This window comes from Schistocerca nitens, chromosome 6 (assembly GCF_023898315.1).
Source record: "Schistocerca nitens isolate TAMUIC-IGC-003100 chromosome 6, iqSchNite1.1, whole genome shotgun sequence".
Taxonomy (NCBI): domain Eukaryota; kingdom Metazoa; phylum Arthropoda; class Insecta; order Orthoptera; family Acrididae; genus Schistocerca; species Schistocerca nitens.
In genome coordinates, this window is record NC_064619.1 from 201745644 (window position 1) to 201773456 (window position 27813).

A 27813-nucleotide genomic window follows, 5' to 3' on the forward strand; every position below is an offset into this window, starting at 1 on the left:
TGTTTTCAGCTATTTAAAATTTAAGGCTTATGGTTGTATTTTTTTTAAATTTTGGAAAATTAATTGTGGGCTTTCAGCCGTGCAACCTTATTCTTAAAATTATCTTTCGAACTTAAACATTGTGGCCTTCTGCCTTTAAAAGATTATGGTAACATAATTTTAAGATTTTGAAATTTAATTGTGGTCTTCAGCCATTTGTATTGGACCTTGCATGGGATTTTGACAAGACTCTTTGTCTGAGTAACAGCGAACGAATGTCAAAGAGGAAGCAGCGGCAGTTTCACACCTGCCCTATTTGATGTGAAGACGCGAAACAGATTGAGACCTGTCGTGTTATTAACCTCCGTGTGTTTGTTATTAATGCCAGTACTGTAATAATGTGAGCACTGTAAAAATTTCATTTTCCGGATACGCAAAATAAAATAAATAAATGTGTGTTTTAGTTTCTCATTTAAACAGTTGACTCACTTTGCATACACAGCAACAAATCAGCGATAAAATCTCTTTTAAACGACTCAAACAACTGCTGATAATTCATAATTGCAATCACTTTTTGATTTGCATGCAGCAATCGGGGCTGCCATCTAACGAAGCTTTTTCGCAGTTAATTCTTCATCGGCAGCTGCTTTACACGCTTTTATTTGTACTTCCTCCAGTAATACACCGTGCTCGTTCACGATGCCTTCATCTGTCGTTTTGGGACGTTCTGCACACGAATCATCTTGCAAAGAAGAACGGACGGGTCTGAATTCAAGCACCCAATCTCTAACTGTTGAAACTGAAGGAAACTATTCACAAACCATCAACTTAGATGATTTTTAGCTGACTGTAAACCATCCAAGAAATATAATAACTGCACGATATTCTATCTTATCCATCTGAATGATACATTTCGAGCACAACTAGTTTAAAAAGCCGTGTAATTAACATTACTCTACACAGAAAGTTGATGCCTTATTAATGTAATTGGGTAACAGATACCAACACATCTCAAAAAATATGTGATTGGTAACAACGCCGTTTCTCAGCCGAACAGAGAACCCTTCAATTTCCTACCACTCTGTAATCCTAGTGTTTGCAGTTACGTTGATCTATGAGCTACAGATGATCGTGGACAATAGTAATACAGTATGAAAACAAATTATTCAGTATATAATAGACTACGCAGTTGTGACAGTAAATATCCCAAACAGAAATATGGTAAAACTGTAGTACAGAGCGTATCAAAAAGCATCATTCGATTTGGCACGTCTATATTTCAGAAACTAAATTTTGTTTTTTGATGAACGAAAAACTCAAAAAGGTTCTTTTCGTCCCTTTTTATATATGTTCAATATGCAACCCGTGAGGTACACGGCATATGTCAATGCAGTATTCAGATTGTTCTCACACTGCAGCGAGCATGTCTTGAGGTACAGCTTCCACAGATGATGTTATGCGATGTCTTAGTTCATTAATTGTTGTTGGTAACGGGGCCACATAAACAGAGTCTTTTATAAACCTCCACAAGAAAAAATCACACACAGGTCCGGTGACCTTGGAGGCCAGTAATGTGAAGCTGAATCATTTGGTCCAGTGCGACCGATCCAAGGTTCAGTAATCCTTTGATTTAAAAATTCCCACACTTCCAGATACCAGTGTGGTTGTGCCCCACCCTATTGGTAAATGAAGTCGTTCGAATCAGTCTCCAACTGTGGGAAAAGAAAGTTCTCAAGCATATCGACATATGCGCTTCCTGCAACAGGGCTCTAGGCAAAGAAAAATGGGCTATACAACTTTTCCTGTGAAACTGCCCAAAGAACATTAAATTTTGGAGAGTCCCTCTCATCTTGTACAGCTTCAAGTGATTGCTCCGTACCCCATATTCTCACATTATGACGGTTCACCTTCCCATTTAAATGGAATTTTACCTCGCCACTAAACACTAAGCGTGGAAGAAAACTGTCATCCTCCATCTTGCCAAGAAGGAAATTACAAAGCTCGGCGCGTTATTGTTTGTCACCTTCACGAAGAGCTTGCAGTAGCTGAATTTTGCATGGTTTCATGAGTAAACGTCGACGCAACACACGCCAGACAAACATCGAGGGCTTGTGGAGCTGTCGAGCAGCACGTCGAACGAATTTCTGAGGACTCCTTGTGAAACTATGGCGGATGCGTACGATGGCTGTGTCAGACGATCGGGGATGGCCCGGCGATTTGCCTTCACACAAACAACCATTTTCTCCGAATTGTTCATGCCATCGTGTAATGCTCTGTGCTGCAGGAGGATCCACACCATACACAGTACGAATGTCACGCTGAACAATTATTACTGATGCGCACTGCGCAAAACGTAGAACACAAAACGCTTTCCGTTTCCCCGTTTTTACTAGAATGAAGTGGGCGCACACTGTTGCTACCTAGTGGGAATCATGTAAAACTCGAGAGTTTGCTCTTTCCAACAGTACGTTGTTCACGCACATATCTCAAATAACATAATAGTTGTGATTTTTAAAAATCGGATGATTCTTTTTGACACACCCTGTATTGTTATCTGATATGCAGTGCTATGAGAAACCACTCAAAAATGTTTTCCTAACATTGTCAATGCTCTGTAATCGAGCAGCTGGAATCAATATCTGTTGGAGTTCATTAATTTCTATAGCACCATCAATTTAAACCAGAGGATCCGACATCGAAGGCGATGGTACCACATCAGCCACTACGTATGACTTATTCTGAACTACTTGATTAATGGTGACAGAATTGTATTTATATCTGTAGCTTACTTGGTAGCTTTATGAAGCGATTCCCTGAGAATTGTCATTAATTTTCAAACCGCAGTAGCTTGTAACTATTCTTACTTCGCAAGATTATTTATAAGATCTTTATTACTCAGTATAGGAGTAAAACTCGATTCTAGTACTTTATCATTTCAAAGGAACTCCCTATACGATGAAATTTAGAATTTTTCTTCCTGCGAAATATTTATGGTATTTTTTTCTAACCGGCTGGGCTATGCGAAATTATGGTATAATGTAATCCTAATGGTGCCATTATCTGTATGATCTGGCAGGTGGATGTCATTGAATTCCGTAAGACCATCGAGTTCAAACTGGAGATCTGACTCCTAAAGAGAACTTATACCCACTCTATGTAGTGTGAGTGTAAACAAGGATACCACTATGGCAAAAAATTGCTTTCATCCAGCAAGGATTTACGCAGTACTCCATGATTGTGGAATACAATTTTAGACATTAATATAATTAATGAAAAGACGCTCCAGTTGCTTTTTAGAACTTCATTAAGTTCACACGACTGGTTCGGCATTTATAAGTGGATCTGAAAATGTCAAATGTTAATACGTAATGTGAAATGAGAGACGATACTTAGATGTGTACTGTACCAGTGCAGAAAAAATACGTAACTTACGTTACGCTATAGAGAAGCAACATAAAATAACCAAGAAAAAGCTGAAGTTTGGCGTATTAAAAAGAAGTTCAACTCTCAATAACGTTTGTGAGCAAAATGGAACTCACATAAAAACTGTCAAGTTTTAATACTATTAACATAGTTTATCTGCGAAAGGTTTCAAAATTACACTGCATGTTTTTCAGATAAAATGCTAATAATAAGATATATATATATATATATATATATATATATATATATATATATATATATATATTTAAGCACACTCTTTCAAAGATAAATCATATTACCAGTATCAAAGGTCAGATTGTGCAGTATTTCTAATGACGGCGCACCCATTTTTCTCATGACGTCATTGGGGGCTTAACTTTTTTTAAATCAGCTTGACTTCTACTGTTTTTATGATTTGACACTGCTCCTCTGCAGCATAATGTAAGTGGTATATTACTTCTGCATTGTTACTGTAAATACGTAAGTATTGTCTCTCAACTATTATAAGAAACTATCTGTATGCCCATTATACTATTTATTAACATTTGGCAGTTTCAGATACACTTGAAAATGGCCTAATATACTTCTAATGGCCGAAACCGGCGGTGTGAACTTCATGCAGTTCTAAAGAAGCAACTGGTGCCTGTTTTCATTAATTGAACCACAGTTTCGGAATCAGCACCATCGAGACATGGAGAAATTAATCATTAATGTAGTAATAGTAGTAGTAGTAGTAGTAGCAGCTTTATTCATCAGTAGATCTCTTTTTACAAGGATATAGGACATGTCAAAGTATTTACGAGTTTAGACCAATTTAAAGTAAGCTAATTCGTATACACATACATTTAGAGACTTCTAGTTAGAGAAAATCATTAGATTTACTCCTGGTGTACAATACTTTGTTTACAAATAACGTATTAAGTAATGTAATGCCACAGTGTTCGCTCCTGTCTTACTATCAGTCACTGCACACACTATATACACATTGTTTCATAGTACTTCACTCACTACACACACAAACACACACACACTGATGATCTCTGGGCCATTTTCTGTACCACAACTTCCCATTTGCTATCCTAGATAATTGAGTCAGCATCCTTCTGTAATGAGTGAGATGTTGAGCTCAGAAAGAGGAAGAGGTGTTAGTATTGTGCAATGGATAGCTTGGGGATACGTTTTTCTAGAAAAGGAAAAAAGAAGGAAAAAACAGTGTGAAGGTATTATGTGGAATGGTGGATGTTTCATAATCATTATTATTATTTATCTGTATAACTTTTTTTTACCAAACCCCTACTCTGTGTTATCTACGTAATCCTGCAATGTATAAAATGTATTGCATAACATGTACTTTTTAGCTGCCTTTTTAAATAAGTGTATTTTTGCAATTTCTTTAATCTCTTTTGGTAATTTATTGTGCAGTTTTATTTCTTGGTAAAAATGCTGTTTTCAGTTTTATGTTTATTTTTTCTTGATAAATGTAAGTTGAGTGTAGCTCTTGTTCCATGGTCATGGACAGAGCTGTTTGTGCAGTAATTACCAATGTTATTTTTGATGTGTAAACTGACTGGTAAATGTATTCACACAGAACAGTTAAAAATCCCCAGTGTTTTGAACAGCCCACCACTTCTTGTTGTTCTTTAATTATAACTCATAAGCTGCACGAGTAGTGCACTGACAAATTCTTCTCAGGAAATCGGTTTAGTGAAATCTTCTAAAAAACGAAGATTTTTACTCAACTGATTTCGCTAGAAGAATTCATCCAGCTATACTTGTTTCTAAAGGACGGTTGTACGCCTTCAGATGATCGTAGGATGTCGTTGTGTTTTATGAATGGTTTTTTAAATGTTCTTGAGTATATTTGTTCTCGAAAACAGTTAGCACGATTTGATACATATATATGTGTAAAATCGCATGTCAGGACCATCTGTCGATGAGTGGTTCCCCACTCCAAACTACGCTACTGGCCGTTAAAATTGCAACAGAAGGATGGACAGGAAATAACGAACTTGCACTTTCCACGCATCCAATGTTATTGTAGTGAAAGTTACATAAACGAATAAAAATATTGACGGAAGTACTCTGTTTCTGAGCTGAGCTGTGATAATAAATGAACTGTCGTAATGAAACCTGTACTGTCGTAATGTGAAACCCAAGCTACGCTGTTAAAGTAATTATTTGTCACAATGAAAAGGGAAGTATTTCATACTGTAGAAGTTAGAAATTTTGAACATTATAAAGTGGCTCAATAACTTGGACGTGAAACCTAGAGTAATTGGTTTTGCAAAATTTGATCACAAACACTGTCTCTGAATAACATAAGTTGGCCATGACTGAATAAATAAAAATAAAAAATTATAATATTTTCTTCTTACCTCTATTCTGCGCAGTACTGCTCTGTCTTTTGCGCCGCTATGCTAACGCTGCAAATTACTGTATCTACATAGAGACACTTGAGAGGTGCAATGAGTTCTCTGTTAATTGCAAATCGAACAGTTTATCGAACATACTTGGTTGGATTGTCCATTAAAAAGAGTTGTAAGAGAAAGGTTGCTAAGAAAATGTAAAGTTAGCAAAAAATGACAACACTACGTTTTCTTGTATATTGAGAAAAAGTGCTCAAGGCAGATCTTAAATTTAATGAACTTCTCAACGTTCAAACAATGCACTTTTCTGTCTCTCAAATCTAACAACTTTCAGTGCAATAACCAAGTTAGTTCGATGGCGCAGCAATAGTGAAAAAAAAAGTAACATCATTATTGTATTTACATGACATTCCATTAGATTTCTTCCTTCACAAATAAGTTTCATAATCATGTCGACTGAACAAAATGATAAATTGAGACATTAAATTTGGATCATAATACTGCCGTAGCTTCCTCGCCAACACTCTTTTAACATTATCAGCCTAATACCTGTGAACTTCGATAGCTCTCTCTACCAAAGCTAAACATTGTCTGCTCCCACGGCACCCTTCCGCAGCTCAAAGATGTTACCTAACTTCTGCGATACAGGTTACAACATCGCTGCTCGCTCACAATCGATTCAGATACAAAAAGATTCAGATACTAAAATTATACATGACAATTATCAGCAGGAAGGGTACTGTTACATCCTTAAATTTATAGGTGATCCGGGGTATACAGAGTACGAAATATACTCCAGAGATTACAATCCCTTGTAGCAATGACGGCTCTAACAGGGCTGGACATCGAGTCGAACGCATATTGGGTGGCAGATGCGACACGGGTACATTATTTCACGCTGTTTCAATTCCGTGCAAGAGTTACCACTCGTAGGTGATGCCGAATTGTGGCATGTGACTCTTTCGGCAACCAATCACAGATGTTTTCAGTGGGCGAGAGATCTGTAAGACGTGCTGCCCAGTGTCACAGTAGAACATCTTTTGTACCGAGGTAGGTCAGGCAACATGCGTGACGTGCCATCTTAACATTATCCTGTTGAAAGATATTTTCGGAAACCTCGAAGATACGACACCGCTACTGGCCTTACCCATCAAACGTGTAGTGGCTGCAGTCCAAATTACTGGCTCATCGAACTAGAGGGAATCGTATTGTGTATGAAGTGGCAATATATTCGATCAAGCGAATGCCAGTGTGACGTCCGTTATAAACGGTCTTCATGATGTTGGAAATTTTGTGGTCAGCAGGTACTAAAAGAACAGCAAAAGGAAACAGATGTGACTGGTTACATTAAGTCTATTAATAGATACATTTCTCTTAGATATTCTGATGTTCTCGCAAAATCGAAAAACGATGAATGTTTAGATCTACGTTTCACGGGTGCTAATATCCCTATAGACGAAGCACGACGTTGTGTAGTAGCAGTCTCTGAGCACCACGCTGATGGTATAAGTTTAGATTTTTTTTTTTTTTTTTTTGTCGTCAGTATTCTTACTGGTTTGATGCGGCCCGCCACGCATTCCTCTCCTGTGCCAACTTCTTCATCTCAGAGTAGCACTTGCAACCTAAGTCCTCAATTATTTGCTGGATATATTCCAATCTCTGTGTTCCTCTATAGTTTTTCCTCTCTACAGCTCCCTCTAGTACCATGAGTCATTGTCTGATGTCTTAACAGATCTCCTATCGTCCTCTCCCTTCTCCTTATCAGAGTTGTCCACATATTCCATTCCGATTCCGCGCAGAACTTCCTCATTCATTACCTTATCTCCACCTAATTTTCAACATTCGCCTGTAGTGCCACATGTCAAATACTTCGATTATCTTCTGCTCCGGTTTTCCGACAGTCCGTATTTCACTACCTTAGAATGCTATGCAACAGACGCACATTCTCAGAAATTTCTTCTTCAGATTAAGGCCTATGTTTGATACCAGTAGACTTATCTTGGCCAGGAATGCCATTTTTGCCAGTGCTAGCCTACTTTTGATGTCCTCCTTGCTCCGTCCTTCATTGGTTATTTTACTGCCTAGGTAGAAGAATTCCTGAACTTTATCTACTTCGCGGGCATCAGTCTTGAAGTTAAGTTTCGAGCTGGTCTGCCGTTCTCATTTCTGCTGCTTTGGTAATTAGACGAAACAATGTGGATGTTTTGGAACGACATATACGAAGCTCGAGATGAAACCACACAGAGCATTTTTTGGATTCTACAGCCACATCTACGGGAAGAGCAGGCTTTACGAACAAAATATTTGAAACGTAATAAATAAATAAATAATCAATTAAAAATTAAGTACTATGAACGGTTGTATCCACTGTAGGATAAAACTGCAGAAAAAATGTAAAGTTATGTCCTTCCGCTATTTTTGTAATTATCATTTATATTTTGCTGAATGTCTCACTGTAAATTTATTGTTTATGTATGATAATTGAATGTAGTGGTATTATTTAATATTTCCTTCGCATTAGGTTGAAATTCATCCTTAACTATACTGCTTCTTGACATGGCGAAAGGTCCAGTGTTCATCAAATGCGCATAAATACTCCAATATGAACCGTTTCTTCGGTGAGTAAATGTTTCCGAAGTCCGATAAAAGAAGTTTTCATTCGAAGACACATCCAAGTTCGAGTGAAAGAACCAGAACGGACCTTACACAAAAAGCCGTTATCAAGCGAGCCCAACAAAAGTAATGTTTTTACAAACATTATTTATTTAAGAAATTAATTAATTACCTTAATAAGTGTGGTTCACACCCTAGCATTTATCCATGCCCGATCCCGTAAGAATCAATAATACAGGAAAATTTAAGGAATGTCGCAGATAGTCGGTTGTGTGATGAGATTTATATGCAGAAAAATTTGGGAATCATTTCTCTGCAACAGTGAATTCAACGGCTGTCCTCAGCATATCACGAATTAGTTTGTGGAGAAGCTTCCCCAAAGACTATACGCTGTAATGGGTGGAAAAACTATGACACTCTTCTGTTCAATATAACCTTTATTTGCCTAGATGGCGAGTTTATAAAATGGGATGACCGGTGTCGATTGTGTTAGCAATCCCCTTCAGACCAAAACTAGTCAGTAAAAAATATTGTTCAGAAAAAATTCTATCAAATTACAATATGTACCATATAAAAAGCAAACAAAGTAACGAAGAACATACCATAAAATATCGTTACCGAGTGTACACGTTACATGTTGTACAATCAAGTATCAAGTACTGAGTCACTAAAACTACTGTGTTTCGTGATACTTTTGTTTCAGGGAAAAAGACTCGTGCATTTGCTACAGGGTAGCAATGTATGTACAATTACATAATAACATTTGTCATTTTAAAACAAAGTTGAACAACATGCAAAAGAATCTAGGAAGATTAACTCATAATAGTAATAGAGGTCATCAAATGAAGTTTTAAAGTGTGGGGAGCGTATATGAGAAGATAATAATTCTAATGAACGAGATGCAGACTGATAATGGAACCTTCTCCTCAGAAAATTACGAAGTAATTTAGCAAAAAATAATAATGATAAAAAATGCAAGGTACAAAAAAGGAAGTTGTACCATTATAAAGTTCATTTCATATCAGTAAATTGCGAAATAATGTAAACAATAAAATGCAAAATACGGAGGGGCAGAGAATGAACGTTGCGCCACCTTAGTTCATTGGCGCCAGCAGGAGTTGCTTTCTTCCGGCGAGCAGTATCGTGTTGTAGCAGCCAGTCGCCGATGTACTGTGGATGAATGGAGAAGAGCCCATACGGAGGCAGCCTACCGTCTTTACATTCCGATTAAAATCGCACTGTTCCAGATAATACATTTTGATACTAAAGATTTCCATTTCCTCTAGCACATTGAGCAATCTTCACTTATTTGCTATAAGTAGCACTTCCATGTTGAGTTCTGTATTTGTAGGAGAGTGTTTATTATTGACAATGTGTGTGTAAAAAATTGTCTGACCTATAGCTATTCACAGACATTGCAATTAATTATGTACAGACCTAAATTTAAGACTTTGTCAGCATTGGGTCCCATTTTATTCCTTATACTAATCTCAAAGTAATGTTTGTTTTAAAATTATTGTGAGGTTTGATTTTTTAAAAACGTAACTCAACGTCTGTAATATTTTGTCGTTATATGCCATAGTAATATACATAGTTTTTCTTTTCTGGTCTTTACATACATACATTAATCCCTGTTCCACAGATCATGAATACGGCATTTCGTAATGATGTGGAACGTGTCACTTTAACATAAGTTTTCTTTACACAAAATAATTAATTAATTTGTTTTTGTTTTACAGTTACTACTTCTTAGATATATATTGAGTAGAAGGAGCTGTCATTAAGAAATTCTTTTAATTTGCTTGTAAATCTTGGTTGGCTATGTGTCAGACTTTTAATGCTATTTGACAAATGACCAAAGATTCTTGTGGCGGCATAATTCACCCCTTTCTGTGCCAAAGTGAGATTTAATCCACAATAGTGAAGATCATCCTTTCTTCTGTGTTGTAGCTATGCACTTCGTTGTTATTTTCGAATTGGGTTGCGTTATTAACGACAAATTTCATAAGTGAATATATGTATTGCGAAGGTAATGTGAATGTCCCGAGTTCCTTAAATAAATGTCTGCAAGAAGATCTTGGATGGGCTCAAGCTATTATTCTGATTACATGCTTTTGTGCAATGAATACTTTCTCTCTTAATGACGAATTGCCCCAGAATATGATGTCATATGAAAGCAGTGAATGAAAATAGGCACAGTAGATTAATTTACTGATATGTTTATCCCAAAATTTGCAATAACCCTAATAGGATAAGTAGCTGAACCTAACTGTTTCAGCAGATCATCGATGTGTTTCTTCCAATTCAATTTCTCATTAATGCACACACCCAGAAATGTTGAGTATCCTGCCTTAGCAACAGACTTCTGTTCACAGCCTATATTTATCAATGGTGTCATACCATTTACTGTACAGAATTGTATAAACTGTGTTTTCTAAAAATTTAGTGAGAATAAATTTGAATTTTATTCGTGAATGGTTTACGTAGATGTAATTAATATAGTTTTTTGGTTTTTCTATAGGTGTTGGTAAAACGGTGGTTTTATAACCGTTTGCTACAGCGTTCTGGATCAGTATAGCGCTTCCTTATTAATTTCACGGCTGGTCCCGGCGGAGGTTCGAGTCCTCCCTCGGGCATGAGTATGTGTGTTTGACCTTAGGATAATTTAGGTTAAGTAGTGTGTAAGCTTAGGGACTGATGACCTTATCAGTTAAGTCCCATAAGATTTCACACACATTTACACATTTGATCTGAACATTAATTTCACTTTCTTGCAATGTAAAGTGTACTAGGAGCTGAACCGTATCGTCTACGTACCGTTTGTTATATACTGTTTTCTATTTAAGATTATCATATTCCTCAAGAAAGTTGTTCTTCCGATAACTGATGTTTATTTCTGCCAGTGTGCTGATTAAGCTGTTGACCATCGCAAGACCGTATTTTACCACTGAAGATGAAATAAATAAAAGATAGAACCAGTTGCAAAAGCTCATCTAGTTCAATTATTTCTGCGGTATTTACCGTTTTGTGTGAAATAGTTCTCTTCTTTAAAGGCAGTATGGCAGACATAGACAGCTATCTGCAAAATACGCACCAAACATCAACTCGAATTAAAGCATGATTACTGCATTAACTTCTTGCACTTACTTGCAAAGAGTAAAGTGTAGTTTATCCCCTACACTGTGCAATATTTACACTGATGATGCATTTCGCAGATGGAATTATAGGGAAACACTTTGTTTCAACTAAACAATTCGGTGAAGCCAAACTTAATCCTTCATGCTAATCATCTTACACCAATTTCTTCATGATAAGAGAATTTATAAAACAGGAAGTTATGAGCTAAATAAAATATGTAAAGAATATAATACGAAAATATCCTCTAGTAAATGTAAGCCAGTGGTGTCTTGCGGAAAATATGCAGTGTGAATTAAGATAGTAGTTAATGAAAAACCAACTGAACAGGCAAAATATTTTATCCGTGATGGATGTAAAATATTTTGTGAACATAAATTCATCACAGTCAACGCGCGAGGTCAAAATACCTCTATACGGGCAACTTGTTTTACTTCATGTTCTCATTGCTACTGACTAATTAAAAAATGTTCAAATGTGTGTGAAATCTTATGGGACTTAACTGCTAAGGTCATCAGTCCCTAAACTTACACACTACGTAACCTAAATTATCCTAAGGACAAACACACACACCCATGCCCGAGGGAGGACTCGAACCTCCGCCGGGACCAGCCGGGACTAATTAATCCATCGATAAAATTCAAGATACATGATTTGACAAAATAAGATTCCAGAATTGTGTTCTACTAATCAAATGCAATCATTATACATACACACATCAAAAAAGGTTTGCATCACATCGGTTCCGAGAGTTCCGGAACCTGTACAGAAAATTGGAATAGAGATCAACATAAACATCACTTCCGCTCTTTTTTATTGCTCATGAAAACCACATGTTGCATGTTGTACCACCATACAGCAAGACCTTCAGAAGTGGTGGTCCATATTTCTGTATGCTGAACACACCGGTAACTCTAATACCCAGTAGCACGTCCTCTTAAATTGATGCATGCCTGTATTAGTCGTGGCACACTATCCACAAGGTCATCAACGTTCTGTTGGTCCAGATTGTCCCCTCTTCAATGGCGATTCGGAGTGATTGGTGGGTCACATCGTCCATAAACAGACCTATTCAATCTATCCCAGGCATGTTCGATAATGCTCATGCCTGGAGAACATGCTGGTCAGTCAAGTTGAGCGATGTCGTTATCCTGAAGGATGTCATTTAGGAGATGTGCACGATGGGGGAGCGAATTGTCGTCCATGAAGACGATTGCCCCGCGAGTATACCACCGATATGGTTGCACTATCGGTCGGAGGATGGAATTCATGTATCGTACAGCCGTTACGGCACCTTCCATGACCACCAGCGGCGTACGTCGGATCCACATAAAGCCACCCCAAAACAGCAGGGAACCTCCACCTTGCTGCACTCGCTTGACAGTGTCTCTAAGGCGTTCGGCCTGACCGGGTTACCTCCAAACACGTATCCGACGATAGTTTGGTTGAAGGCATATGCGACACTCATCGCTGAAGAGAACGTTATGCCAACCCTGAGTGTTCCATTCGGAATGTTGTCGGGCCCATCTATACCGCGCTGCATGGCGCCGTGGTTGTAAAGATGGACCTCGCCGTGGGCGTCGGGAATAAAGTTGCACATCATGCAGCCTATTGCGAACAGTTTGAGTCGTAACACGACGACCTGTGGCTGCACGAAAAGCATTATTCAACATGGTGAAGTTGCTGTCAGGATTCCTCCGAACCATAATCCGTAGGTAGCGGTTTTCCACTGCAGTAGTAGCCCTTGGGCGGCCTGAGCGAGGCATTTCATTGGCAGTTCCTGTCCCTCTGTATCTCCTCCGTGTCTGAACAGCCTCGCTTTGGTTCACTCCGAGACGCCAGGACATTTCCCTCGTTGAGAGCCCTTCTTGGCAGAAAGTAAGAATGCGGACGGAAACGAACCGCGGTATTGACCGTCTAGGCATAATTGAACTACAGTCAACACGAGCCGTGTACCTCATTCCTGGTGGAATAACTGGAACTGGTCGACTGTCGGACCTACTCCGTGTAACAGACAGTGCTTATGCTTGGTTGTTTACATCTTTGGGAGGGCTTAGTGACATCTCTGAACAGTCAGAGGGACTGTGTCTGTGTCTATCTTCAGGAGTTCTGGGAATCAGGGTGATGCAAAACTTTTTTTTGATGTGAGCATATATATATATATATATATATATATATATATTCTGATCAATTTTTTTTTATTTTGGCACTCATATATATTATTTTTTTATGTGTTTTTAACCATTCAGTCTCAAGTCAACCCACTTCCTTTAATATTTTATGAAGATGATTTGCAGGCGAACATAGCCGCCAACTGCGAGGACCGTCGAATTTTCGTTGAACCAAAAAAATGACATCACAAGACACAGTAAAGAAAAATCCGACTCAGCAGGATATCGAAAACTACGAGCTGTTAGTGAGAGAGCGACGGGAGCGTGGCCTCTGGTCGGTTTGACAGCTGCAGCTGTGCATTACTTCAAATGGCACTGCAGTTTCTGAGTAATGGAATGCTTCCCATACTGGTGGCGGCCGTATTAGAATGCGGGAAATATGTGTTTTTATTTGTGTTGGAGGCTAATAATAAACCGATATGATGCAAATGTTTTATTTGTCATTCAAATATTTAAGATCGTCTCAAGCATCGTATGAAGCCGAGGAGCTTCAACCCTGGACGAGACATAACAGTGTATCCACGGAAGTTGTGGATCCGAGATGCTATGGGTGGGGGCTCAATAATCATACGTATACCTCCTACACGGTTTTAGATTCATTGGTGGCTTATTGGGACAGACAACAGAGGGTTCTAGCGACAATTGACAAAATAGAATAATACAGTTTAACAAATAAACTAGAGGGAATCACTGAATGCATGATGTGGAACATGTTTCAACCCGTGTACGAAAATTAAGAGAAGTACAGATACCTAAAGCGAGTAATTGGAAGGGGATTTAAACCCTGTTTCCTCTACAGTAATCCAGTATCTCAACCACTATGTTACCTCACGTTATCTCATGTAAGTGGGAGTAGAAATCAAATACTACAAGATAGAGCGCTAAACACGAAGACGCGTAGTTACCATTTAAGATCCGTCTGAAGTGATTCCAATTATTGAAGACAAAGTGGCAGGAATTCAGTCTTCTCCGAACGAACACTACAAGTGCCAATCCGTAGTATTAAGCAGAGGCTGTAAACGGCTGCTCCGGTTCCACGTTTTCATTCAACGCATTAATTCGAGGAGACAGTAGAGCCGGCAGCAAGACTGCTGCAATTACTGCAGCGCAGCGCGCGGGGGGCGTTCCCGGGGCGGCAAGATGTCGTAATTAAACCGTTGCCCGCTAAGTCTCCCATTCACCTCCATTTCGCCGCGCCACCCAGGGAGATGTTTACCAAGGCGCGCCTCTCTCTGTGCTCTTAGCCCGTAACACTGCCCGACACTGCGGGGGCGGGAACTATCCGTGGCGCTGCTACGTACCCTACTTGCTGCGCGCCGCCGCCGCCGCCGCCGCCGCCGCCGACGCCACTACCTAACACAACACCGCCAGCAGAAGAGCTCCGCCTGGAACACTAATTTCGCTGAAAGGCGACTCCGGTCCGTAAGCTCCTTTCTCACAGCATCCTTGTTTCTGCGAAGTCGTTTCCAGCACATAGTCGTACTCGTATTGCAAGAACTGCGTTTGTGAAATGCCTGGAGTTTCGAAATACTAATTAATCTTCTTTTATGTTTTGATAGCAAAATCTTTCAAATTCTGAATGTGGCAGGGGTAAAATACAGGGAGCGAAAGGCTATTTACAATTTGTGTAGAAACCAATCGGGCAGGTAGGTTAGAAAATTTCAAAAGGGAAATGGATAGGTTAAAGTTAGATATAGTGGGAATTAGTGAAGTTCGGTGGCAGGAGGAACAAGACTTTTGCTCAGGTGATTACAGGGTTATAAATACAAAATCAAATAGGGGTAATGCAGGAGTAGGTTTAATAATGAATAAAAAAATAGGAGTGCGGGTTAGCTACTACAAACAGCATAGTGAACGCATTATTGTGGCCAAGATAGACACAAAGCCCATGCCTACTACAGTAGTACAAGTTTATATGCCAACTAGCTCTGCAGATGATGAAGAAATTGTTGAAATGTATGACGAGATAAAAGAAATTATTCAGGTAGTGAAGGGAGACGAAAATTTAATAGTCATGGGTGACTGGAATTCGTCAGTAGGAAAAGGGAGAGAAGGAAACATAGTAGGTGAATATGGATTGGGGGGAAGAAATGAAAGAGGAAGCCGCCTTGTAGAATTTTGCACAGAGCATAACTTAATCATAGCTAACACTTGGTTCAAGAATCATAAAAGAAGGTTGTATACCTGGAAGAATCCTGGAGATACTAATAGGTATCAGATAGATTATATAATGGTAAGACAGAGATTTAGGAACCAGGTTTTAAATTGTAAGACATTTCCAGGGGCAGATGTGGATTCTGACCATAATCTATTGGTTATGAACTGCAGATTGAAACTGAAGAAACTGCAAAAAGGTGGGAATTTAAGGAGATGGGACCTGGATAAACTGAAAGAACCAGAGGTTGTAGAGAGTTTCAGGGAGAGCATAAGGGAACAATTGACGGGAATGGGGGAAAGAAATACAGTAGAAGAAGAATGGGTAGCTCTCAGGGATGAAGTAGTGAAGGCAGCAGAGGATCAAGTAGGTAAAAAGACGAGGGCTAATAGAAATCCTTGGGTAACAGAAGAAATATTGAATTTAATTGATGAAAGGAGAAAATATAAAAATGCAGTAAATGAAGCAGGCAAAAGGGAATACAAACGTCTCAAAAATGAGATCGAAAGAAAGTGCAAAATGGCTAAGCAGGGATGGCTAGAGGAAAAATGTAAGGATGTAGAGGCTTGTCTCACTAGGGGTAAGATAGATACTGCCTACAGGAAAATTAAAGAGACCTTTGGAGAGAAGAGAACCACTTGCATGAATATCAAGAGCTCAGATGGCAACCCAGTTCTAAGCAAAGAAGGGAAGGCAGAAAGGTGGAAGGAGTATATAGAGGGTTTATACAAGGGCGATGTACTTGAGGACAATATTATGGAAATGGAAGAGGATGTAGATGAAGATGAAATGGGAGATAAGATACTGCGTGAAGAGTTTGACAGAGCACTGAAAGACCTGAGTCGAAACAAGGCCCCGGGAGTAGACAACATTCCATTAGAACTACTGATGGCCTTGGGAGAGCCAGTCATGACAAAACTCTACCATCTGGTGAGCAAGATGTATGAGACAGGCGAAATACCCACAGACTTCAAGAAGAATATAATAATTCCAATACCAAAGAAAGCAGGTGTTGACAGATGTGAAAATTACCGAACTATCAGTTTAATAAGTCACAGCTGCAAAATACTAACGCGAATTCTTTACAGACGAATGGAAAGACTGGTAGAAGCGGACCTCGGGGAAGATCAGTTTGGATTCCGTAGAAATGTTGGAACACGTGAGGCAATACTAACCTTACGACTTATCTTAGAAGAAAGATTAAGAAAAGGCAAACCTACGTTTCTAGCATTTGTAGACTTAGAGAAAGCTTTTGTCAACGTTAACTGGAATACTCTCTTTCAAATTCTGAAGGTGGCAGGGGTAAAATACAGGGAGCGAAAGGCTATTTACAATTTGCACAGAAACCAGATGGCAGTTATAAGAGTCGAGGGGCATGAAAGGGAAGCAGTGGTTGGGAATGGAGTGAGACAGGGTTGTAGCCTCTCCCTGATGTTATTCAATCTGTATATTGAGCAAGCAGTGAAGGAAACAAAAGAAAAATTCGGAGTAGGTATTAAAATGCAAGGAGAAGTAATAAAAACTTTGAGGTTCGCCGATGACATTACAATTCTGTCAGAGACAGCAAAATGACTCGGAAGAGCAGTTGAACGGAATGGATAGTGTCTTGAAAGGAGGATATAAGATGAACATCAACAATAGCAAAACGAGGATAATGGAATGTAGTCGAATTAAGTCGGGTGATGCTGAGGGTATTAGATTAGGAAATGAGACACTTAAAATAGTAAAGGAGTTTTGCTATTTGGGGAGCAAAATAAGTGATGATGGTCAAAGTAGAGAGGATATAAAATGTAGACTTGCAATGGGAAGGAAAGCGTTACTGAAGAAGAGAAATTTGTTAACATCGAGTATAGATTTAAGTGTCAGGAAGTCGTTTCTGAAAGTATTTGTATGGAGTGTAGCCATGTATGGAAGTGAAACATGAACGATAGATAGTTTGGACAGGAAGAGAATAGAAGCTTTCGAAATGTGGTGCTACAGAAGAATGCTAAAGATTAGATGGGTAGATCACATAACTAATGAGGAGGTGCTGAATAGGACTGGGGAGAAGAGAAGTTTGTGGCACAACTTCACGAGAAGAAGGGATCGGTTTGTAGGACAGGTTCTAAGGCATCAAGGGATCACCAATTTAGTATTGGAGGGCAGCGTGGAGGGTAAAAATCGTAGAGGGAGACCAAGAGATGAATACACCAAGCAGATTTAGAAGGATGTAGGTTGCAGTAGGTACTGGGAGATGAAGTAGCTTGCCCAGGATAGAGTAGCATGGAGAGCTGCATAAAACCAGTCTCAGGACTGAAGATCACAATAACAATAGCAAAATATCAGTAACATTCCCTCCTTTCCCTGATTCTAAAATCGTACTCCCATTGAAACATCCACTTTGGAAAATTACGAATTACTGTGCTCGTAAACCCCTTACTTTATTTGATTTTCAAACAGCTGAGCAGAACTGAACGTACTCAGACATTTCTCTCTTTACTTATTCTGATCAAAACTAAACTGACACACAATATTTTTAGCGCAATGCAATCTGACTTTCAATAATCCCCACAAAAGAATGGCCCTGACTAACAATAATCTATACGTTTCATGAATCACTTACCTCAAAAAAATCTTCGTTACTCGAACTACTGCAATACAGCGAGCGCCACTACTGCCAGCTAAATAAAAGATTCTAACTACTGAAGGCACTAACTACTGACAGATATACTTAGCAAATGAAAGATTTTTATGTCCAACAACACGTAAGTATTATGGAGATGCTTCGGGAACTCAAAGTAGGAATCAATGGAGGGAAGGCGACATTATTGTCGAAGAGCACTGTTGTGAAAATTTAGAGAACCGTGATTCGTGGCTGACTGCAGAACGATTCTACTGTTTCCAACATACATTCGCATAAGAACCATGAAGATAAGATCACAGAAATTAGGGCTCATACGGAGACATATAGACAGTCATTTTTCCCTCTCTCTATTTGATAGTGGAACATAAAAAGAAATGACTAGTAGTGGTACAGGGTACCCTCTGGCACTGGCTATACGGTGACTTGCGGGGTATGTATGTAGATGTACACGTAGAAGAAGAGTACCAGTAAAGTGAACACATTTTTGACAACATAACAACGGCGCATAAGAACTTCCGTTTATCTTCGAGTACCAGTTGAAACTTCTTTATTTAAATGAGTGTGTCTGTACTTAAATTTCCGAATGACTGAGAAGATGAAACTTCTACATTATTTAATTCTGAAACAGTTGAGTAAAAATGAAGGTACTGAGTCTACTTTCTCTTTACTTATTCTTATCATGTCAACACTGACTCACAATATTCTAGCTCAACGCAATCTGGCTGCTCAAAAAAATTACAACCTGACTTCAAATAATTAATCCAAAAGAATGGCCCAGACTAAAAAGAAATCTTAAAAATAACCTATACATTTCATCAAGCACTTTCCTCATAAAAATCTTCGTTACTCGAACTACTGCAATACAGCGAGCGCCAATACTGCCAGCTAAATTAAAGGATTTTAACGACTGAAGGCACTAACTACTGATAGGCATAGTTCGCAAATGAAAGATTTTGATGGAGAACAAACAATGTATTTACCTCAATAGTGTTCAAAAGTCATTATATATATATATATATATATATATATATATATATATATATATATATATATATATATATATATATATCAGTTCATGACATACAGTCTTACAGATTTCGTTTTTCTGACGGACACACGTCCAGATCGTCCGCTCTCAAAACTTTGCCATCTTTCTTCCCACATCCACCACTGCTGGCGGCCCACCTCCAACTGCGCAACGCTACGCGCTGTTCACACCCAACTGCCCAACACTACAATAGCAAATATTCCAACAACGCCAATCAGCCACAGACTGCACACAGCACAGCCAGTGATTTTCATACAGAGTGCTACGTGACTTTACCAACATAAAAACCTAAAAAGCATACTTACACCATGTATAAAACAGCTTCAAACGTCTAATTTCTTTACTAATGGGTAGATTAAAACAGTTCTGTTTTAAGAAATTCTAGCTTTTCACGCATCTCAATTTTTATCTCGTCATATCTCCTAAACTTTTTGCCGTACATTGATATAATTTTGCAGGTACACTGCGTGGTGTAAATCAGATACTGCCTATAAAACGTGTTGCGAATATAGTTAGTAATGCAGCACTTTTACTATATGAACAGCGAAAATGTAGCAAGAGGTAAACGACTTTCATTATTCTGAGGAGGTGTCAGAGAGAAAAAGTTTCGTTAAAGTGTGAAATTACTTGTAAAGCCTGTTGTAAGTCGCGAACTGCTTTTATTATTAAATCCACAAAAATTATAAAAATGTATGTAGGTGTATATGAATGTATGTGTGTTCCACATCTCCTCTAAACTACTGGACCCGATCTTGGTACATGTATCACTGACTGTCTGGAAAGAGTCGCTGTGGGGCTAAAAACCACCCACCTGTCAGAGGGATGGCGGTGGAGGTGAAAAAGCAGTGTAGGGCACGATGCACGAACATCCGTAGTTTAGTCATTCAGTACTAGAGAATAAGAGAACTTAGAGACTTGTCACAAACTTCACACGTAATTTCTAACCTTAACGAAACGTCCCACCAAAAAGATGAAAAGAAAAAAGTGTATCGGTTACTAAATTTTCGCTGTTCAAGCAGTAAAACTGCCGCTTGAAGCATGACGTTTTAATTTATTAGTGTTTTACTACTAATTGTGTTCCTGACACATTTTGCAGACAGTACTGGCACACACCACTGAATGTACCTCAAAATTTAAATCACTGTACAACAGGAGATATGACGTCATAAACACTGAGATGCCTAGAAAAGTACCTCATGATACAAGAAGTTTAAACTAATTACTTCATTGCCGTTACTCTGTTCGCAACACATTTCGCAGACACTATCCACATATGCCGCTGAATGTACCTAGAATATTATACCATTGTACGATCAGCAGTTTAGGAGATATGACATCATAAACAGATGCATGTAAAACTGCCCCATGAAGCGTGACGTTTTAATTTATTAGTGCTAAACTACTAACCTTGCTGGCGAAATATTACGCAGAGTAACACATATAAGACTGATGTATCTGTAGAATTATATCACTGTTCAGGACACAGATCCGACGAAACTCGCTACACATACAGATGAAATTGTGTACAAATACATCTGAAATACATTAACTATACGAGAAGTACGTTTGAAATGTACCGGGTGATTAAAAAGACAGTATAAATTTGAAAACTTAATAAAACACGGAATAATGTAGATAGAGAGGTAAAAATTGACACACATGCTTGGAATGACATAGGGTTTTATTAGAACAAAACAAAAAAAGTATTGCTAGACGCGTGAAAGATCATCGTTTGGTGATGATCGTGTGCTCAGGCGCCACTTTCATCATGCTTGGCCTCCCAGGTCCCCAGATCTCAGTCCGTACGATTATTGGCTTTGGGGTTACCTGAAGTCGCAAGTGTATCGTGATCGACCGACATCTCTAGGGATGCTGAAAGACAACATTCGACGCCAATGCCATAACTCCGGACATGCTTTACAGTGCTGTTCACAACATTATTCCTCGACTACAGCTATTGTTGAGGAATGATGGTGGACATATTCAGCATTTCCTGTAAAGAACATCATCTTTGCTTTGCCTTACTTTGTTATGCTAATGATTGCTGTTCTGATCAGATGAAGCGCCATCTGTCGGACAGTTTTTGGACGTTTGTATTTTTTTTGTTTCTAATAAAACCCCATGTCATTCCAAGCATGTGTGTCAATTTGTACCTATCCATCTACATTATTGCGTGATTTATTCAGTTTTCAAATTTATACTGACTGACCCAGTACACAAGCAATCAATTCCACAAGTAAATAGCTCATCCGAAAACCCCAGAACGATTCCAATGAAATTTGGTACACATATTAGTTACATCTGGAAAGATACACTGTAGGGACAAGAATCACCAGCCTCCTATTGGGGTGAGCACGTTAATGTGGAGGACAAGGGGGAGGTGGAGATGGACAGACAGCGAGATGGAAGGAGGAGATAGGCAAGGCAGGAGGAGGAGTAGATGGACAAAGATAAGGGAGGGGGAAATGGCTGGAGAGAGGGGAGATGAGTAGATGGAGAAAGAAAGGAAAGAGGAGGAGAAGGGCAGAGACAGGAGGAAGGGAGGAAGGGATAGCCAGAGTAATGGGGGGAGGGAGGGCAGTAGATGAACAGGGTAAGGAGAGAGGAGGGAATGCACACAGAAAGGAAAGGGGAACTGAACAGGGAGAGGAGGAGGAGGAGATGGAGATGAGGGAGTAGGAGATGAACAAAGAGAGGAGATGGGGTAAGCAGTAGCTGGACAAAGTGAGGGGAAGGAGTAGGTGGAATTAGTAGGGGAAGGGGGAGATGTACAGAAAGGTAGGAGTAAATGGGCAGAGGGGGAGGAACATATTGACAGAGAAAGGGAGGAAGGAGGAGATGGACTGAGTGAGGAGCAAGAGCAGATGCAATGAGAGTGGTTGGTTGGTTTTGCGGGAGGAGACCGGACAGTGAGGTCATCGGTCTCATCGGATTAGGGAAGGATGGGGAAGGAAGTCGGCCGTGCCCTTTGAAAGGAACCATCGCGACATTTGCCTGGAGCGATTTAGGGAAATCACGGGAAACCTAAATCAGGATGGCTGGACGCGGGATTGAACCGTCGTCCTCCCGAATGCGAGTCCAGTGTGCTAACCACTGCGCCACCTCGCTCGGTTATCAGAGGAGGTGGACAGAGAGGGGCTGAAGGAGATGAACACAGAGGAGATGGAGGAGATGGAGAGAGAGACTGGGAAGGAGGAGATGGTCTAACAGAAGAATGGAATAAATGCATACCCAGGCAACGCCGGATATGCAGCTAGTACTGGATGAGTATGGTAGGGGTATTTTGCGCGCTGTTGATTTACACTGCCTCAAGCTGTAAACACAGTCAACGGCGACAATGTCTTTTAAGAAATGTAATATTTGTCTTACTGTGTTTAACTTATAACATACCTCTTAATGAGCAGATTATGAAAACATTTAACATTTTTAAATTCGGTCAATAATTATATTAAATACTGAAAAAGGAATTTTTGTTGCCCCTGGAAATCGTCAGATAGGCCATCTGTAACTGGGGCTTGATGACAGTGGATTGTATAGCATTCACGCCCCTATTTTACAGTCGATAAAAACATTTGTTATTATTTTTTTAAATATATGATATCGTGAGAGGCAAGTATGTTGTCAGAGAAACAGTTTGCTTTTAATAGTGCAGAGACGCTGTAACAGTATCTTCACAAGCCACAGAAAATAGACTGAAAACAAGGATTTAATTTAATTATAAGAACAATTATTATTATTATAACTGATTTTTTGCTGCACTTTTTTCTTCTTGTTTGAGTAGCACTTTAATCTGCCGCCTATGGTAAGGTCTGGTATTATTACTATTATGAAAACTACCTTTTGTAAATTATTGGAGAAAAATAGAGAATAATGTTATTCAAGTTTATCTCATATTTTCTGTAAGAATATTACTAATCTCGATCCTCTGCATTCCGTCTTTCCTTCGCTGCAGACGAGCTGCAACGGCGCCATTAGCGGTAATATATTTACATCATTTTATTGGAAGAGCTATAGTTTTATTTGAGATTGAAAATACTGAGAACGATTATTTAATGTTGATTAATGTTTTTTTCAAATCGAATTCAGTCAGTTATCTGCCGCCATTTCACGAAAGCTTTACTCGGCGAGTTTAAATTGCCGAATAATTCAGGCATATATATTTGCCATTGTAAAAAGAATCCACGTATAGGTAACTTGATTGTATATCAAAATCTATGCCATGAGAAACTACTTTAACTTCTGCCATTCTTTGCTGGTGTCGGAGCATAAAACTTTCTCAGCTAAAGCTCAGAAACGTTTTCAGTAAAATTCGCCAATTCCAGTGTTGTGTGTCTCCGTGTTATAAAAGTGAAGTGATTTTCAAGAGTGAACTAAGTTTGTATGAAAGTAGTCAACGAATCTAATTGAATAATTTTAAACAGATACACTTCTTTACAGACAACATATGAAAACGGTTGTGCATTTCAACTTAGTTCACATTCATGCTCATTTCATATTCTAGCCGGGTAATGCAATAATTGAATGACAATTTAGAACGGTAGACATATTTAAATCTTTACGTTGGACGCTGCTAAATTTACGCATTCACAACACAGTTTAAAAGACAGCAGAACTGGGTTAGTCGTTTAGTAATGTAGCTTAGTATTTACCCACTGTAACTAAATTTTATGAAATATTTGTCTTAAAAACAGCTCTGAATTTACCTAACCTGATTTTAATTTCCGAGAGTTTCTCGGTTCAGAGCATCAAGGAGCGGATTTTGTGGTGTTTTGTACGTTTGGCAAAAGCGTGATATTTACTAGTGCTGCCAGAAGCGATGAAAATCTGTACTAGTTGAAGGAAATTTATTTGCTTCCGTGCGCTGCCAAAGTTAATCTGCCCCAGACGGGGAGTAATACTATACATATTGAAACGCTTGTGTCCGCTAGAAAGTAACTTCTGCAAGCACTTGCTGACGTGTTTACATCAGAATAAAAAGTTACGCAAATTTGCTTCTGCAAGTCAGTTTGGAAAGTTGATTTCAGAAACTTGCTGCAAGTACTGGCAGAAGTTTTTCCACTAGAGTCGCGTCGTAGACAGGCGAGTGCAAGTTAATTATGTCGTGCTTAAAAACTAGAGCAGCCGCCACCGTTCTTGTATTATTATTAGTGAATAAAAATCGTGACGAAAAACAAAAACTTCAGAAAAAAGAACCCAATAAACCGAAGTCGTGCACTCGCGTTTCTTTATGGACGTGACTGTGTCAAGAAATACCCTACTAATACTGTATTCGAACATTACGTAGCATCGTACAATAGGCATCAGATGAGTACGTGTCAAGCAAGATCGTAAGAGATGGAAAAGAGCCACCGTGATATAACAACCGAGTTAGGAAACTGCTGCGGAAGGAAAGGGAACTTCACAGCAAACATTAATACAGGCAAAGCCTTGCAGACAAAGAAAAATTACGCGAAGCGAAATGTAGTGTGAGGAGGGCTATGCGAGAGTCGTTCAGTGAATTCGATAGTAAAAGCGGTAGGTGGATCAAAACAAAATGTCCAGACACTCTGTGACCAAATTGGTACTGAAACAGAGGATGACAGGCTAAAGGCCGAAATACTAAATGTCCTTTTCCAAAGACGTTTCACAGAGGAAGACTGCACTGTAGTTCCTTCTCTAGATTGTCGCACAGATAACAAAATGGTAGATATCGAAATAGACGACAGAGGGATAGAGAAACAATTAAAATCGTTCAAAAGAGGAAAGGCCGCTGGACCTGATGGGATACCGGTTCGATTTTACACACGCGATGGAACTTGCCCCTCTTCTTGCAGCGGTGTCCCGTAGGTCTCTAGAAGAGCGTAGCGTTCCAAAGGATTGGAAATGGGCGCAGGTCATCCCTGTTTTCAAGAAGGGACGTCGAACAGATGTGCAGAACTATAGAACTATATCTCTAACGTCCATCAGTTGTAGAATTTTGGAACACGTATTATGTTCGAGTAAAATGACTTTTCTGGAGACTAGAAATCTACTCTGTAGGAATCAGCATGGGTTTCGAAAAAGACGATCGTGTGAAACCCAGCTCGCGCTATTCGTCCACGAGACTCAGAGGGCCATAGACACGGGTTCCCAGGTAGATGCCGTGGATCTTGACTTCCGCAAGGCGTTCGATACAGTTTCCCACAGTCGTTTAATGAACAAAGTAAGAGCATACGGACTATCAGACCAATTGTGTGACTGGATTGAAGAGTTCCTAGATAACAGAACGGAGCATGTCATTCTCAATGGAGAGAAGTCTTCCGCAGTAAGAGTGATTTCAGGTGTGCCGCAGGGGAGTGTCGTAGGACCGTTTCTATTCACAATATACATAAATGACCTTGTGGATAACATCGGAAGTTCACTGAGGCTTTTTGGGGATGATGCTGCGGTATATCGAGAGGTTGTAACAATGGAAAATTGTACTGAAATGCAGGAGGATCTGCAGCGAATTGACGCATGGTGCAGGGAACGGCAATTGAATCTCAATGTAGACAAGTGTAATGTGCTGCGAATACATAGAAAGAAAGATCCCTTATCATTCAGCTACAATATGGCAGGTCAGCAACTGGAAGCAGTTAATTCCATGAATTATCTGGGAGTAGGCATTAAGAGTGATTTAAAATGGGATGATCATATAAAGTTGATCGTCGGTAAAGCAGATGCCAGACTGAGATTCATTGGAAGAATCCTAAGGAAATGCAATCCGAAAACAAAGGAAGTAGGTTACAGTACACTTGTTCGCCCACTGCTTAAATACTGCTCAGCAGTATGGGATCCGTACCAGATAGGTTTGATAGAAGAGATAGAGAAGATCCAACGGAGAGCAGCGCGCTTCGTTACAGGATAATTTAGTAACCGCGAAAGCGTTACGGAGATGATAAACTCCAGTGGAAGACTCTGCAGGAGAGACGCTCAGTAGCTTGGTACGGGCTTTTGTTGAAGTTTCGAGAACATACCTTCACCGAGGAGTCAAGCAGTATATTGCACCCTCCTATGTATATCTCGCGAAGAGACCATGAGGATAAAATCGGAGAGACTAGAGCCCACATAGAGGGATACCGACAGTCCTTCTTTCCACGAACAATACGAGACTGGAATATAAGGGAGACCGATAGAGGTATTCAAGGTACCCTCCGACACACACCGTCAGGTGGCTTGCGGAGTATGGATGTAAATGTAGATACGCCGCGTGGAGTAGTCGTGCGGTCTAAGGGGCCTTGCCACGGTTCGCGCGGCTCGCTCCGTCGGAGGTTCGTGTTCTCCCTGAGGCAAGGGTGTGTGTGTTGTCGTTAGTGTAAGTTAGTTTAAGTTAGATTAAGAAGTGTGTAAGCCTAGGGATCGTTGACCTTAGCAGTTTGGTCCCATAGAACCTTACCACAAATTTCCAAATTTCGGACATTAGGGAATTGTTTTTTCTAGTCATTGCGGGGCATTGTGGATTCTGTGGATTGGCAAGGGCTACAGGAGTCCGTCAGAGGTGAAGGTGGCTGCAGCAAGAGAGATGCCGTGCATGAAGACTCTTTATTATGCCAACAAACTGCAGCGTTACATGTGCGTGCCCTCTCCCAATGGCACAGTCTGGCATTGACTCACAGCGGCCATGTTCCATGGACATGGTCAGGTGCCTGTCTTGTAGCTTACGTTGGCGAGGGGTGGTTGGCATACCCGGGCAGTGCTGTATCAGATATGGCCACCTTATGTCGTTGTTATTATGACGGGATAGAAGTGTTCCGACCAGCTGAGGGGACTGTTGGGCTGTGGCAGGCACGCTACCATTTGGTGACTAGGCGGGCATCGGTTCGACCCTCGCCACTTCTTGCTGCGGCAGCCAGCAGAACGTTGGTGGCTTCGTTGCGCCAGCCAACACACATTGGTGGTCGGACGTCAGTTCTTATATGAGCCAAGGCAGGTCTTGTTGCGGATCGAAATGACTTGAAACGTAAGTTATCGCCCCAGCACCTAGGTCGTGGTTCAGGAGCTGCTAGAATGGTATAGGCGCTGAGCTGGAGGGTGTCGACAAGCTTTCGGATTTCAGCATCAGGCTCTGACTAGTTCACGTGCCGCTAGACGCCTCCCCTGCTGGAGTAATTCGGCCCACTACATTCTTGAGCGTCTAAACACTGAAGCTCACATTTTACTAAACACTAGTCCGAAGTGCAGATTCTAAAGTAGCTGTCTGTACTCTTCAGTCTGATATTTGTGTGTTCACTGTCGGCAGGCCGCTGTGGAGGAGCGTTTCTAGGCGCTTCAGTCTGGAACCGCGCGACCGCTACGGTCGCAGG